Raw genomic sequence first — 13934 nt, 5'->3', positions numbered from 1 at the left:
GGCGGCTGGGATTGCCTCCAGCCCCCCCCCCCCGTGACCCCGTTCAGGGACTAAGCGGTAGAAAATGGATGGATGGATGAAATATCACATATGCATGTGTCACACTTTCTACACTTTGGTCTGTTTAAGAGTCCAAATACCCCAAATTTTAGGTTGCAACCAATGACTACTTTTATTAGCAATTAATTAGCTAAACAAAATTCTGGTGCTCACTCATAAATCTACCAGGAGCCTCTCTCAGATCCTCCAGGCCATCACTGCAGGGCAGCAGTGTGGTACCTTTGGCTTTGGGGGTCATGGAGGAAAGGGAAGGGCACAACACACTGTAACAGCTGGAAGCCTGAACCCCTGCTGAGCTGTCGCAAGCCATCATTGAAAATTTCCTGATTGTATGTCTAACCTTTCAAGAATTTAGGAGGTGACCTGAAGTGCATAGCCTGCTTTCTGCCTGGGGAGAGCGTGTTACAAACAGCACAGTTCAAAGTGAAGGTTCGGTCTCACTGAAAGTGATCACATCTTTTTTGTGAAGATCCCATGACCTTAAAAAGTTAACTATGTCTGTCTTAGGTTCAGTACGTGGTAAAGACACATTGTGTACATTTCTATCCATCTGCACTGTTTTCAGGTATCAGCCTCATCCAGAGATTTGCAGAGCCGTCACAGCATTCATAAGAGAGTCTTATGGGTCTGTTTGGACCCATAAACCAGTTCCAGATCCACAGAATCAAGTGTCTGTGGATCTGTTAAAACCATTTAAACCCTACCGCAGCTTTTTATAGGTTGGTGCACAGGCCGACAGCTACTGTGTTTGTCATATTAAATAGCTTTGCATTACTTAACTAAAGTCTCTTTTATGTTTGACTTTTTTTAAGCTAGTTCCACAGGGACAAAGTACAACAGTAACAGCGGTGATGTACACTAGCAGCTTTTAAAGTAAAGATAAATCAGCTGTGATGTGTGCTTAGGGAAGGCGCCTTCAAATAGCAAAGTCAAAAACTGTTGGAATCATCATCACAGGTCCTCAAACACATACTGACAGGGCCAAAAAGCTGTACATCCCTAATAATTTTATATCACGTCACAATCAAATGCAGAAGCCACCAAAAACATGGTGCACATTATGATAACTGTTCCAAAGAGTCATATATTCTGATTTGTGATATGAACATCTGAAACAAAACACTGAAGCTATCATAATGATGTTGTCATTATTTGACAGGTAAAACAATTAAGTGATGCTTCAGTTTAAAGAGGAATTTCACTGATTTTACACATTAAGTTGTATATAATGTCTTCTGTTGCTCTGAAAAAGCAACCCTTATTAAGTGTTGATACATAGAGCAAAAAGCCAACATTAAAAACTGGAAGTGAAAGATATGGTCATTTAAAAATGTTATTAAATTGCATTATGGGAATTGTAGGATGCAGCCCTTTTGGATCAGGGCTCATGTTACAAACTAAAAGTGAGGATGTTTTGGTAAGAAATACCTGACATTTTAGGAAAAGCCTTTTCTTGTGTGTGTCTGGACAATAAATATGAACCTACAGCCAGGAGCCAGTTAGCTCAATTTATTGTAAAGACTTGTAAAAGAGGGAAAAAAGCTACCCGGCATCACTCCAAAGGCAACAAAATCCATCAAGCAGTACCTCTCACACTCACTAATTAACACGCCGTGTTTGGTTATTCCATACAAAAAGCCAAAGTGTAAAAACATGTCGTTTCACAGGTGCTTATGTGCTGCTAAATGCATTTGGTCTTTTAGCCACTGTGCACATTTCAAACTTACTACTTGTCACAGCTACAGATTGAATGTTTCTGTTGGCAAACTTCATAAACTATTTTTTAAATTATGTTAATAAACAACCACAATCAATTAATCTCTGTCGCACAACAACCTCTCAGCCTTGGCCTCCATACCCCAGTCAAAACAAAGGCAACAACAGCACAATGGAGCTTAAAAGTATATTAAGTCTACAGGTGCTCAATATCAATGATGAAGAGCCTGTTTTCATTGAACAATAGCTGCATTCTTGGCCGTCCTGATGGATGTGGAAGCAGTGTCCAGGTTGACATTCTTCATTGTTTCCTCGACACATGCTGCGCTACCTTAAGCAGCCCGCATATTTTCCAGGCAGCACATCCTTAACAGTGATGTGAAGAGATTCCAGCAACTTATAGGTAGCAGGTGTGAGGCCAAGGCGGATTTTCCAAGGATGTCAAGTCAATGGAAGAGTCATTAATGTCCTTCCCCTCCCTCTACAAACAAAAGGAGAGGAATGCGGGAGGATGCCTGTCAAGGTGCCTCAGATAGGGGAGATACGGTCCTTTGAATAGGATCCTGATCACTGGTCAAAGATAGCTTACATACTGGGGCTCGCTGGGGCTTTTTCAGCTGGGCCCTAATGAAATATAGTGAATAACACTCTTGTATAAGGCTTGAGGGATTCAGTACAATAAGTTAAAGCCATCTGCTGTCTGACTGCTTCTCAAAGCAAAAAATTATTTAAATCAGTGAAAAGGATTTGAGGAGGAATATATGTCTTTATAAACTGGAAAAACTTCAAGCGAACAAAGAGCGGTCAACAGAAAACCACTGTCTGTGTCTGCTGTCTGACTCATTTTAAATATCGCCATGGAGATTGCTGGAGAAGGGCTTGAGAGCTGAAATTGCACATAATTGCTCTATCTCAGCTTAAATGAATTCTGAGAGGGCATAAAATGCAGGGAACAAACAACAATGCCCTTAAAGGGTAGAAAACAGCCATTTTGACCAGAAACACATGAGTTGTTGAAATATCATCTGATTTATGGTTTTATTCCTCCTCTTAGGACACAGGGTTGCTGACCTGCTGGGCTGCTTCCTTCTGTCGCTGCCTTTCTTCACTATTGTTTGAGGCTACTGATCTGATCAAATCTGTTTTTATCTGGTGCAATGTTTAACAGTATGGACAGTTATTTAAGAAAATTAATTTGGCTAAACTGCAAACATATAAACCAATTCTCCATTTACTGTTGGTATACTGCACTGACCACATTCGTAGTTCTCCTCGTCACCTATACTTCCATATCTAGAAAGTGCTTTATTGGCACTTGTGTAAGCTAAATAATTATGCCTTAATTTGCCGGCTGTATTCTAAAGTGCCTACCCCTGCCTGTCAAAGGACTCCCAAAACACATTCCCCTATGCCACAGTATTTCATCACTGTTTCCTGTCTGATTAAAAACTTATGGCAAACAGAATCTCCTGCAAAAACTTTAGAGTCATACAGCTGCTTTTTACACTTATTGCTCTACAAAGTTGTGATGCACATATAGAGCATAGTGCAAAAGGTTAAAACAGAAAGCAAGGCTGTTTAATTCACGGCCACATCGTTCCTGTATATTTACATAAACATACTAAGGAACAATCAGTAACATCTCCACTACAGTGACATTTGACTTCACACTTGCTGTCTGAATTCACGTTCTTATAGTTACAGAAGCAGAATATTCATGTAAGTATAAACATGATAAAAACACAGTAAACAAATTAACATTTACATGTCAGTGGGACCGTCCTTGCACTGAGTGTTTCTACAGCCACTGTATGAGACCAAACATCAGCCGCTCGACTGGTCACCATGGCCACTGGCATCAGCTGGCTTGTCAAGGTGTTTTAATGGGGCCTGTTGATGGATGACTCCATTACTGTACCACAATATGCTGTGTCACCTCCAGCTGCACACAGCGCTGGCACGGTCCCCTCCCCATCCAAGGATGTTGTCTTATTGTTTGCACTTAAGGAAATACATATGTTTAAAAATAACAAACAAACAAAAAAAATATCTCCTGCAGAAATACTTCCTGATGATAAGCGAAGTGCTTGATTACAGCGAGCAAATGAGACATGAGGCAAGCATTGTTGACCGCAGTGATGACGTGGCCTACATCCTGCGCCTTAACATGGCGTCCCATCCTGAGGATCCAGAACACTGCAGCCAGGCTGACAAGAGGTCAGGCAGCTGTTATTTCATGAAGAAAAGCAGTGGCGGGAAGTGAAAAAATGAGAGTGGTATCAGCTGAAGTAAAGCTTCCACAACAAACAAGATATGGCCCAGATCAAGGTGCTCCCCCATCACCATCCTGCACGCTATTTCGACCACATTAGTCAAGCTTGAAAAGACCCCCCCCCCGTTCCCCACAAGACCACTGAAGATGCACGAGCAGCAGGGAGGCAGATAAAAGGCAGGTAAAGAAGAACAAAGAGACAGACTGAAAGTTTCAACTTTTCTCTTCTGTTTGAGACAAAGGCCAAGACTTTTTTTTTTTTTTTTGCATGCAACCACAAGCTGGATTACTAATAAATCCCAGGTGTTCATGTCTGTGAGGTGCTATATCTGAGAGGTCCTGCTCTCTGTGGCTCAGGGGAGGTGGAGGACCCGAGAGATCTGACTGCACTGTCACACAACATGAGAAGTTGCATTTATTTTGAAGCTTGGAATTCAAAGTAGGGGCCTTACTTGTTTTAGTGAAGGACAAATTTCAGGGATACACTAGATGCTGGTCAATGTAGCTCCTTGAATCTTGTAAAGTGTGTAAGCTGTGTGTGTGCTGAGGTGCCTGCCCATGAAAATGCCACAGGGCACTCACTCTCAGATTGATACAGCTCCGCAGCCTACCATCAGGGGTCCTCTGAATTGGGGTTATAAAAAATTTACAGCTTTACAATAAATTTTTCACTAACAAAAAAGGGAGGTCTAGCAAAAAGAGAAGATGTTGAGGTCAAGAGGATTTATAAAACCTCAAAAATAATTCCTCACATGTGCTGATGCTTAATTGGATGCTATCTGTACCTACATCTTTCCAGTCATGCATAAAGTTTTATCTTTGATTTATTGTTTATACATGTTGCCATTTTTAGAGCTAGAACAGAACAGAACAGAACAGAACATGACCTGAGGGAGCAAACATCATTGAACTAGCTGATTAGATCTGCAGTGAACCAGGATATGAAGCTTGAATGAATGTGGTCAGATACTCTCTGGGTTACAGTACAATAACACACTTTTAATTCATTCCTTTAGGCAATTCCAACAGTGCAAACATGTAAATTAAGATGAGAAGCCAATTTCCTTTTCCAATTATGCCTTTCGTACTTTAATTACAGTTTCTTACATTTGCCAAAAAAATGCCACTGCAATCTAAACAGAAATCAAATAGAAATAATTCAAATGCATCTTTGGAAACTGCAGGCAGGAAAATGGCATCTGTTACAGACTACAAACTGTTTAATTTGTCAAAAGAATGTGTTGCAAACATTTACAGTTTGTTAGAGGGCGATGTAAATATAGGAAGCAGTAGGGCTATGGTTTCAGTTGTGTCCAGGGCATTTGATGCAGGCAGTAATGTGAGAAGCCGAGCCCTACTAAACCCGGTTGAACCCCACTGAGCTGTTGGGCACCTGTTTTCTGCAAATGCCAGCGAACTTTTGCACCTTGCAATAACATCTACCACTCGCAGACCATCCCCTCCATCCCCCAGTGCTGAAATCCTTTGCTCAAAGGATTGTGACTCTTCTTATCACAATTCCACAGATTATTCCCATCATCCTCAGTGACTAGTGGGTACCAGCAGGCCACGACTGCCGACACAGATAGGAGTCGAGGCCTGTGATGGCTTCCATATGTCACATGGCTCTTCTGCGTCGGTGCTTTTTCTTTTTTTTTAATGTTTTCTTTCCAGCGCTCATCTCTTTCTGTAGCCGTTTCGCTCTATAAAACGGCCTAAACAGGGAGGAAGAGGTGAGTGTCGTTGAGGTTGGAGAGGGTGAAATGTGATGCCCATTAACACAGTTCAGGGTAAAACAGGATTCTGTCCCAGCTTGAAGTCTGTCATTTGCTGAATCATTATTACGAGGTTAAAAACTGCAAGGTTAAAACAACCACATTTTACTGCCAAAAAGCCGACAACAGATAATTTGTACGCTGCAGAGTGCCCTTAATATCCACCAGGGCCTTGGAGTTAGACCCATGGTGAAACTTCCCAACATAACTCCTTCCATTAACTGTCACAGGCTTGAGGCGTATTAAAACCACCCTGGGGACAGTGTAACACAGCTCTGTGTTGGTGTATGGTCAATATGAACCAATCGGAAGCCGAAACGCTCACTTTTACACTGCAACACTGGGAGGTTTTCTCGTCTTGACTGACACATGAGAACGCTAATATTCCCTGTCTGATTATAATCCCTGTAGTCAACCTCATTAGCCAGGCATCCGCACTGAACCCTGGCTGAGTAGGGTCCAGGAACTCAGCTGTCAGTCAACACCTTTTTCTTCAAACAAAGGGTATCAAGAAGAAATAACCCTGCCCTCTCTCCCTGGAGCTTATGAACAGCCTGTTTTGGATTTGTGCAGATGTATGCAAGCATGCATGCACTTATGACATGTTCCCTCTGTGGCTAGGTGTTAAGGGACACAAACAGAAAAGTTTAACATCCACATATAAAAATACATAAATAGTAGAAAATCAATATATGTCTCTGGAGTTGAAAATCTACTGGCGAAAATCTGTTTTACTCCAAGTGAGGTAATTATTTTAAGTTTCTTTATCATTGCACTTTGACACCCAGAGCATGGCCCAGATTGCTGCAGGAGATTGAAGTCAAAACCAGCTTTAGTTTTCTCTCTAAACCATGAGCCCTCACACAAAGTAATTTATTATATATATAAAGCACATGATAACGAAGTTAACGCTGATAGGTTCAGGTTCATGTCCCCGGAGAACGCAATAAAGGCTCTGCTTTCCATGCTAAAAAAATTAGCTGAATTCAGATTCTGGACAAAGGTGGGGCTGAGGTTCTCCAGTGAACTCTTTCTGTACAAGTCTCTCCATTCATCCCTAACTTTGATTCATCGCTTCAAACAAACAAAACACAATTTCATAGGCCTTGTGTCTACAACATGGAGTGAAACACCAACCTATAAAATGCCACTGGCCACGGGCAGTCTGCCGCTTCAAAACACAGAGCTGCCAAGGTGATTTACGGCATGATCACTTTTCCTGAGGGTGACAGCAGAGACAGAGAGGAAGAGTGATTCAGGCCTTTATAAGGTCTTCACTTACAAGGCTGAGTGATGACACCCCACTGCTCTCATAACATTCCTTTGGTGTTTGAGTAACATACCCAAAGAGAAAATGATATGTCATTTATGGCATTTGCAGCATCACCAAACACTGAGGCCTCTCACCATCCTGCTTGCCTTCAAAGCTAAAGAGCTTTTTCATGGGAAATTCACATGAAATGACAACTTTAAGCCAAGATTTAGAGAGAAGACACTGTTCTACAGTACTTAACGCTAATTCAGTAGTGTCCCTTCTCTGCATTCTGTAACTTTATAGCTCAGCAATATGGAGCAAATTGTGACTGTGATTTTTGTTTTAGCTGATTGCCACGGACATGAAAAACAGACAGACGACGGACAGATGGGCAGTCTGAGTGTAATAGAGCTGTTTGATTTATCTGTGTGTAGCTTGAACCAAACCCACTTCACCCCTACAAATAGGCATGAGAGGCTGGAACACACTTCTATGTTAATATGAAATGTTGCAATGCCAGGAGTGGCGTGGTGGGCTGCTCCTTACTCCCTCATGCCTGTGCATTAACATAGCGCTGCTGGACCACCGCCTGGGAAACAGATGGCAGGGAATAACACTGTCACCCACCCTGAACACTGACATCCTGGGCCCGGCCTCCGCCACACACTTTGCTATCTGTCTGTTTGCATCGCCTCTGAAATCCCCCTGTTAGCCTCACAGACCCCATCACCAGATTAGGAGATATACATCAGTGAAACTGACTGGACAGCTGAGCCTCATTAAGTAAACATATGCTTCTTTTTTCCAATGAGTGTGATTGCTTGAGGTTTTTTTTAAGTGGCACGAGCAAGTCTGTCGGGTAGGCGTTGTTTTGGGTTTTGGGCAATGGTACACATGACCACTGAGCCAGCACCCTATGCGCTCTTCAGGAGCTGGATGATGGAGCTCCCCCTATTCGCTGTGTGGATTTAAACAATTGGACAATTAACTGGATAAGACGGATCAGTTGGTTCTAAGATTAAGGACTAATGGAAGTGCTGAAATGCTTCAGATTAGAAAAAGATTACAGAGGGAACATAATGTCCTAACACAGATGTAAAATAAAGTAAGCTTCATTAATAATGAAGTCAAGTTTTCAAAAACAACAGAAGAATATAGATCTTTTTACATCTAAGTCAATAAAATTATATGTATTTATATAAAGAGAGATAGAGATATAATGTAGTACTGTCTGGCTCTGTAAACTGGGCAAAAGGGATCAAACCTGCCTAATCAATGCCTTTTTTAAATTGCATACTACTGGAATAACATTTAATCAAATGCTATAGCTCAATGGCTAGTGTGCACACTGTATATTCAGGGATAAACTTAACTGTTGTTGTGCATTATTGCAAGTTTCCCTAATGTGACTACACAATTTGACAGTGAGTATTGGACCACAAAATTACCTCAGACAAGCCAACAAATGCACACACTAAACACAACAAGGTGAAGGAGCACAGACTTTAATTAAAGTCACACGGACAGCATCTCTGTCAGGTTTTCTTCAGAGCTGGTTTTGGGGAAAATGTCTGCTGAAATGTATAGCATGCTCATGTTTCAAAGACTTTTCACCAGCATGGGTCCTTTTTAGTATCAGCATGTTAGCCCGCTCCTCGCCCCCCAGCAGCACTTCTAGTCTGGTTGGCAAGAAGTGATTTGAGCTTGGTGAAAAGCAGAGCATCTGAAAATTTAATAGCTTGGGACATGAAGGGCTGCACCAGTTATTTGACCCTGTGTGATCATGCTGGTTCTAAGAGTGGGAGAAGGTGTAAAATATTTTATTTGGAGGTCAAACCAAAAGCAAGCACCCCAGAGATGTTGGTAAAAACTCTTATTTTAGATGTCAGTCAACAGTGAACTACAAGGTTTGTCTGTAAATTGTGATGGTTGTTTGTCTAACCTTTGTGTAAAGCCTGTATGACAGCATGACTGCTCATGTTTCTTGCTGCACTGACGTCTTTCAAGAAATTTGAACTTTATTATAGTTTTATTTAATTTTTTTTATTCATTGTTGCCTTATTAAGCACATTGAGAGCGTCTGTACTGGAGTCAAGTGTCAGGGAGTGTGTAGTCTTCTCCCTCTCCCTTTGTGCTTATTTGTTTCCCCTTTCCTTGTGTGCCTGTCTGGCCCTTTGTGTGTCTGAGTCTGTCTAGGTGTGGTACTCTATTGACCTACTTTCATGCCCTGCTGGATGTGATTCGCTGCTCAGGTGTCCCTGCTCTACCAGCCTACGTTCTGTGCTCATTGGACCTGCTCAGCTCTTCTCTTATCGACCTCCTTCTCGGTCCGCGGTGTCTGTGCGGCTTCTTGCAGCCGAGCCAAGTGAGTGCTCTATTTTCCCGTAGGCCTGCCGGCCCACCTGCCTCCTTAAACTTTCCTAACTATTACCTCATGATTACCCACTGCACTTTACACTGGTGTACATTAAATTGATACAAAAGACCTCACTGTTTTCTGAGTTCTGCTGCTGAGTCCAGAGATGAAAAGGAAAGTAAGACAAACCAGTGTTAACATCAGTTTCCTTGTGTGTCTAATCATGCTTGGCCAATAAAGAATCCGATTACAAGCTGAGAGATTTCTTACACTGTTATTATCAGTGCTTGCTGAAAGACAAAACTATAAATATATGACCCAAGTTGTAATAATGCCAAAGTATTCCCTTAAAACTCCTCTATGTTTATTGAGACTCAAAACAAACCGACACCATACGCCACTCCTAACTGCTCTTTGCCACTCCCATCACATCCTGTTTCTTATTAATGATGTAAACTACGGATGCCTGGTTGTGACAAACTATAGAAAACCATACTTTGACAACACAGGGAAGCTAGAATAACAACAGGACTGGAGGCAGCAGAGTGTCATCGAAACGGTAATATAGCTGAGTGACACCACATCCTGTCCCACTGTCACTCGATTTATGTGTAAAATCTTAGTGAATGCACCTTTAACAAACCCTTTAGCACATTACCTGTTCAGTTCAATTGTATCACATAAGGATGAAACATAACCCTCACTTTATTTAATGGAATGAATTTATACATAATAAACAGGCAGGAAAAACTGTTCAGATTAAGGTCTGTGAATTAACCAGGACTGTGCTTACAGGATACAACTAAAGGTCCATTTAATAACTTTTACTGAAACTTTCAGTGCTGTTACGTGGTCTCCCATCAATTAGAATTATAACAGTTAAATAAATGGACTATATTATCTAGCTTAGCAGGCAAAGCAATTTACAATTGCTGCTACGCATGGCAGAGTTGCCATGCAAGGCACTGGCCTGGCCGCAGACAGCGACTTGGGGTTTGGTATCTTGCCCAGAGACTGGCGATCAAACCACCAAACCCTGCGATTAGAGGTCAGAATCAGAATCAGCTTTATTGGCCTTGTGTGTTGGACACACGAGGAATTTGAGTCTGGTACATTGGTTCTCAATGTGCATGTACATATCCCCATGCAAGGGGCAAGTAAACAGTAAACCAACATAAGGCTAATATAACAAAAAAAAGCAATATTAACAAGCACCAAACTAAGCAGTATAAACAGGCAGTAAACGATGCAGACAGACAAAGAAATGCTCATTGTGATACGAGATAAATAGGAATAAAAATAGAGTACTTAAAAATAGAGACCTGTACGGATCTGTATAATCTGTGCAAGGTATAATTTACAGGTCTGGTCAACAATTGTGGCCAAAATCCCTGGAAATAGCCAGTAAATGGATTTTTAGGATGTCTTGACAAACTTCTGTTTATGAAGACAAGAACATTCATCACTTAAGATTTTTCAAATGTCATTTCCAAAAGCTTTAAGTAGCACAAACTAAATTGAATTTACTGCCATTGTACTAGGTTGAAGGCAGAAGTCAAGACTCAGAGAAAGATATCTGAAAACCTCGGCAGATAAAACTAAAACTGTCAGCATGAGAAAGCTGGACCATTTGGCTGAACTGATGCTTTAAATACACCACAAAGACTGTAAAGTACTGCTGAGAAGTTCTCTACGCACAATATGGGCACAATGACTCACATGAAAAGAGGGATTTTCCAAAAGTCACTCACTTCACACATAGCATTCATGATTATAAACAATACTTTTTTTCTTCAAATTTCACGCAGTCTCCAAATGCCAGCCAAGTGAATCATATTCAACTGGATAACATAAACACAAATATTTCTGACTAACACTCAAAGGTGTCAAAAACCTCTAAAATTAGTTTCTCCTGGTTTGTATATACAACAAAACTGTGTGCAATATCACTACAATGTTAATTTGTTAACAATCACCATCTTACATTAACTGCATTATTTGACGTGTTGACGTGTAACTAGATCTTATGTATAATTAAAACCAAAGAGGTTAGATAGACTACGTTGAAAATACAGGCCCCAAAGTGCAACCTCACTGAAAAGTGAGTACACCTGTGAATTCTAATTAAGGCTAACTGCATGAACAAGGTTAAAAAAAGAACCTGTGAACACCACAGCTTTCTCAGCTCCGGATTGTGCCTTATGCAACATGGCTCCACATGGCGAGTAACAAGATACGAAACCAGACTGTGAGACTATATAATGATGGGAGAGGGTACAAGAGCATCAGCAGGCTACTGAGCAAAAACTGAAACTCTATTGCAGCAGTGGTTAAGAAGGAAAAACCATATTGCCAATAACACAAGTGGTCGTCCTTGAAAATTGAAGCTATCCACAAGTCGCTATACATTCACAGCCTCGCAATGAAAAACAGAAAGCAATTGCCTCCGACCTGGCACAAGGATTATCTGTGGAAACCGGTGTTTCAGTGACTGAACTGACATTGGAAAGGCAGCACATTCTCTGGTCAGATGAAACCAGATAAGATGGGATTCAGCACGTTTGGCATGGACACGGCCAATGTAGAAGTGCAAAAGGTCTAGTAGGGGAGATGACACTTAAAGACGCCACTATAATGTTTGTACATCCAAAGGCTGAATGAAAAGATGACTCCCACTGCCAAGAAGCTTGGCGGGACACGATTTTGAGCACATACACACTACGAAAATTACACAAAATACTGATGTTTGCTGCAGTTAGCTCTTTAATATGGACCTTTATAGTTTTTCAAAATAACTGCCTTCATTCTTCTTCGGCTTAAATTGACAAAATTTGAAACATTATAGTGATATTGACCAGGGCTATACTCAGTTTAGTGTGTGTGTATATATTAATGCCTCTAGAGGGCTAAGAGTCAAAGGGGTTAAGACATGTCCTCTCATGCAGGCGACTCACATTCATAGCTGCCGTTTTCACTTCTCAGTTGGTGTTTGAGCCTTTTCAGACTTGCTCATAGTGCAAAATGTCAGGATACCCCAGTGACATTCTCCATGTTTTATTTGCCTCTGGACCTTGATTGAAGTCCCTGCAGTGTCTCATATCTCTCGCCTCCCCAGTTTCCTGTCAACTGTCACGCCACCAGTGAGGCCGACTTCACCTGAAATCGATCGCCAATCAGACCACCAAAGGTGCCTTCCACTCTAAAATGTTATTCCCTGTCCACAAACCATCAGGGGAGTTTCAAGGTAAGAGTGATTTTTTATTTTTTATTTGGAGGAATCTTCTTTGTATCTGTGGCAGGACACCAGTGTCCCATTTTCTACTGGTGGTTCTACATCTGGAAGCTGCAGAAAACTATGAATCCAGCAGGGCCGACGGATGGATGAACAGCGGCAAGCGGAAGTCCTCATTACCTGTCCACATGCTTCTGGAGGAGCTTGCCTGAGGAGGTCATTAATCCTTGGCTGGTTCAGGGGGTGTATGTCACTTCCAGTCCTTCACTCTCTGGCCTGCAACACCATCTCTCCCACACACACACACACACACACACACACACACACGCAGTACACAGATGTCTGGCAGGCTGAGAGAGACAGGCTTGTTGTGATAGGTCTGAGTTAGCCATGCGTGAGGCGCTAGTAGGATGTTTTCATCACTGGGAGAGGAGCACTGACAACAGACAGAGTGGTACCCTCAACAGGTCAATCAAACTCGTCCCCTATATCTGCAGAATCTCCTCATATCAGGCACTGAATATGTTACAAGCCCTGGAGAGACAGTTTTTCAAATGTCTACAGTATATTCTTGGCATGCAGTAAGAATTTCATTTACAAGCTGCATCCAGAACATTATCATTTACTTTACTCTTTCAACCCCATGAGAGCAAAGATTGTCTTACTAAACTTATTCAGCAAACTCCAGCTTGAAGGAAAGTTAAACACAAACTGCAATGTGACAAAAGATTCATCAAAGTGTCACCAAATCCTGTGGGAGTGACAAAAAATCTGAGCTCTTGTTTTGGACAAAGTGTTTATGTAGAATGAAGATAACAGCCAGTCCAAACAGAAGACAGTATGTCATCCTTCCCACAGATAACTCTTACTCACAAGACAGTATTGCCATCATAAAACTTTGCTCGCTAATTAATCATGTGCATACTGTATGCCAATGATGGGTAAAAGTTGAAGTTTTGGGCAGCATTATAATTGTCTTCTTATCTGATTCAACTTAAGCTGTGGGTTTGACTAGCCTACCAGTAACCAAGCTGCAGCCAGGAGGCTTTTATTAAAGACTAACTAGTTCTACAGTGCAAGTCATAATGCTGTTTCTTCTCTGTTTTCTGCTTTAACATCAACTGGTGAGAGTGCTGTCTTTTTGCCTGGTGCATAGCTTTAGCATCAGTATTTCAGCATGACATTTTGTACTATATACTGCACTACTGTATACTTATGTACTGTACTTTTAGTTGCCATCAACTAAATACTGTATTTAAAACCCCCTT

The 13934-nt window shown here is 41.5% G+C and overlaps 1 protein-coding gene across 2 annotated transcripts in view; it reads right to left on the bottom strand.

Moving 5' to 3' along the window:
* Positions 1-13934, bottom strand: part of xpnpep2 (X-prolyl aminopeptidase (aminopeptidase P) 2, membrane-bound) — a 96262-nt gene that overhangs the window by 35406 nt on the left and 46922 nt on the right. The window contains exon 1 of one of the 2 annotated variants that reach the window (XM_020592841.1): positions 6961-6979. The exons of the other annotated variant lie outside the window; for it this stretch is intronic. The gene's annotated coding sequence lies outside the window, so the exon portion shown is untranslated. Of the gene's footprint in view, positions 1-6960; positions 6980-13934 lie in introns of those variants that run through there. 2 annotated transcript variants of the gene reach the window in all.

The sequence above is a fragment of the Monopterus albus genome, unplaced genomic scaffold, assembly GCF_001952655.1.
Source record: "Monopterus albus unplaced genomic scaffold, M_albus_1.0 scaffold2.1, whole genome shotgun sequence".
NCBI lineage: Eukaryota > Metazoa > Chordata > Actinopteri > Synbranchiformes > Synbranchidae > Monopterus > Monopterus albus.
Note: the sequence above shows the minus strand (reverse complement) of the source record. Positions and strands in the feature narration are given on the sequence as shown.